We start from the raw sequence: 3551 nt of genomic DNA, 5'->3' as shown, positions 1-3551 counted from the left end.
TGAATTTGGTGTGACCGTTGCCTAAACTAAAAAATATTCCAACAAAATATACCAAATATACATTGTAACAATCGATACCATTTTAAACCAATCGATATTTTGGCGCACAAATCCAAGTTTTAAACCTTTCACGAAGCAAAGCTAATTGAATTTAAAAAACAACTGAAATCGACTATTTAAGCAAGTTTTAGCGCTAATGGGCTTTATTAGTGGTAATTAAATTAAATGGAACAACGATTTTGTTCAGCCTTGACTTACTAACCGATTAGTCCCACCTTCCATTTAGTTAAATGTTCCAGTTTGTAAAACCAGCCCTGGATTATCCCCAAATGTATGATCGCAAACCAAGAAGCAAATACCAATCATCTCATTATCGCTTATATGGGCTATGTGTAGTTCGGATTAGTTGCGATTTCATAATTAAGCCATAATCCGCAAATAAACAACTTGTCAGCAGCTGCCAGCGAGTCCTCTTCAATTTCGGAATCTTTGCCCAAACTATTAACCGAAAAACATCTTTTTGGCAAAAGAGAGACACCTCCAGCCAGGCGCGAAGTAAACAACGTAAATTTTTGGTCAACGATTGGGACGTGTCGTCCCAATTAGCACATTTTTGATTCACAAAATAAATATTGTTGCCTGTTGCCAGGTTACGGGTTAGGGCTTCTTTATCAGCGTCACTTTGTGGGCGGCGTTTCACTTTTATTCGCAGGAAAACTGAATCACTTCTGTGGGGGCGATGACAAAGAACGCATTGGTAACCTGGATTTAGGAAAGACTCCGATTTTATTGCATTAATTGGGGAACTTTTTGGGCAACCAATAAAAAATAAGGAGTGCTAAATAATTTGGCCTAAATTAAGGCCATAGTAAAATATTTAGGAAGTTTTAGGGATCTTTGATTGATATTAATTTTTAAGGGGACTTTTTTGTACAGTTTGGCTTGTAAAATTGTATGGAAATTAAATAGAGAACTTTTTGAAAATACCTACGTATGTATATTATGATAATGTGCATATAAGTTCGGTATTTATAAAATAAATAAGAAAGGACAGTTACTTCTGGAAGCCGAAGTATACATACCCTTGGAATTTGAAATTGAATTATAGGAGTGAATCCGAATTCGATTAAAATGTAGTTTAATTTATTCGACCCAATATACAACAGAATTTTTTAAAGATAATTTTTAAGATAAACAAAATTTTGAAAACTCATAACTTCGTAATAAAATGCATTAATTCCAAAAAGGAAAACTTTTCTGTGTTAGTTTTTATTAGATTAATAAATCTGAATATTTAATTTAAAATTTAACAAGATTAAGATTTTTGTCGATTTTTGACAATTTTAACGATGTAACCCCTTATAAAGTTTTCCAAATTTTGAAAAAATTAAATTTTTGTAAAACAAGGCTAGATAGATTAAGATTTTGATGCTGAACAAGAATATATATGATTTATAGGGTCGGAAATGACTTCTTCACATTGTTATAGGCTTCGGACTATAATCATCTTTGACCCAATATTTATCAATATTTTATATGAAAATATGATCTACAAATTAAACTTAAAAATCTCATAACTAAGCCAAAAGAGCATTAATTTTAGTTCGGAAATCAGTCCTATGTTAGTTTTTAGTAGTTTAATAAATCTGCATACTCAATTTGAAATTTAAAAAAATAGGATTTTTATCAATTTTTGATAATTTTAACAATGTACCCCTTATAAAATTTGTACATTTTTGAAAAAAATAAATTTTCAACGGACATGGCTTAAAAGATCCGCCTGTTGATACTTATCAGGAATATATATGTTTTATAGGGTCGCAAATGACCCCTTCACAGCGTTACAAAGATATAATAAACTAGCCTAAAAACAAGTTATAGGCAATTAAAAAGGGCTCTCAAAACAAAATAAATATACCTTTAGCTTCCTAAAATAAATTTTCAAGGTGGTAAAATCAATCGTAACTCTTTCTACCCTTGACAACAGGGCCATTTTTATTTGACTAGCTGACGCATTCCACATATCACCGTTAGTCGCTCCATCTAACTTAGTCCAAGTCCAAGCGGTGATAAGAAAAGGAGCACAGAATCGATAACAACAGTATATCTAACATGGATTGCCTTGTAGTTCTATGGGCAATGGGTTCCGGACTTATCTAAATCAACCCGAATCGGCCGCCTAACCATAATGAAACTTTTGTTTTGACAACATGCGGGTGTCGCCGGATTTCTATAAATAGTTTTTGCCATTTTTGCCGCAATCTGCAAGGTAAAAACAATGACGTCCGTTGGCTGGAAAAACTCCCTACTCATCGCTGATGAAAAAGGGATTCCACGCATGCTAATTACGCTCATGACGAACTGATCCCAGAACAAAAAGCACAGAAAAAACCGGAGGAGCTGCGGAATCATTGAGCTTGATGTGCACCTGTCACCGTCATTTAGTTATCATTTAATAATACAGGTAAGTGCCGCAGCCAGAGAGCGAGAGAGGAGCTGCTCAAGTGATTATCCAAACATTTTGTTGTTTTGCTACTACAGTAATCGCAGCTCCTGATATACAAAATTAATTAATATCTATAATATTAATGGAATTTATAGGGAATCCAAAAAAAAAACGCTTAGGAACCATAAAGAAAAATAGGTATACTTAATAAAGTTGGGCATAGAAAAAGATGTATTAAGTATACGCCATGTTAAACTCAGAAAATACTCAATAAATTTAAACTCCTCAGTAAATTCATCCAAAAATTCCCTGTAAACAAATTATTAATATCTATAATAATAATAATTAAATTTATAAAGAAGATCAAAATCACACTTAAAAACCACAAAGACAATTACGTATACGTAATAAAGTAGCGCATAAAAAAATCTATATTATGTATACGCCATGTTGAACCAAAAAGAGTACTCAATAAATTCAAAATCCCCAGTAAATTCATCCAAAAATTGCCTGTAAATAATTTAATAATATCTATAATAATAATGGAATTTATAAAGAATACCAAAATCACACTTAAAACCTAAGAAGAAAATTACGTATACGTAATAAAGTGGCGCATAGAAAAATCTGGATTACGTATTCGCCATGTTAAACCAAAAAGAGTACTCAATAAATTTAAAATCCTCAATAAATTTAAACATAAATTCCCTCTCAATTCCCACTAAATAAACCAATGCTTAGTCAATTTTTCAGTGTATATTCATTCACTTTCCAGTGTTCACTGTATCTGTGTAACGTTCTCCTATTCCTCCGGCTCATTGGACTAGTGTTTGCTATCATTATTATCACTCGAATTAGGCACAATCAGCAGTGGTACATGCTTGTGGCCGTTGTTGTACTTGTACAAATGCCAGATCACCAGCAATGAAAGCGTCGGGAAGTGAATAATAATGAGTTTTGTTTGAACAACATAAGACCATATTTATTTATTTATATTTACCCGCCCATTTCTAGCTTGTTGTGTGTGCATTTCCACAGTTTTGCCTTATTTTTTCCATTCTTTAATTCCAGCCAAAGAAGCCGGGAGGGGGCGGGGGCTGGGGGC

The sequence above is a fragment of the Drosophila serrata genome, unplaced genomic scaffold (assembly GCF_035046125.1).
Source record: "Drosophila serrata isolate PLE 108 unplaced genomic scaffold, ASM3504612v1 contig_382, whole genome shotgun sequence".
NCBI lineage: Eukaryota > Metazoa > Arthropoda > Insecta > Diptera > Drosophilidae > Drosophila > Drosophila serrata.
This window is presented reverse-complemented; position numbering follows the sequence as displayed.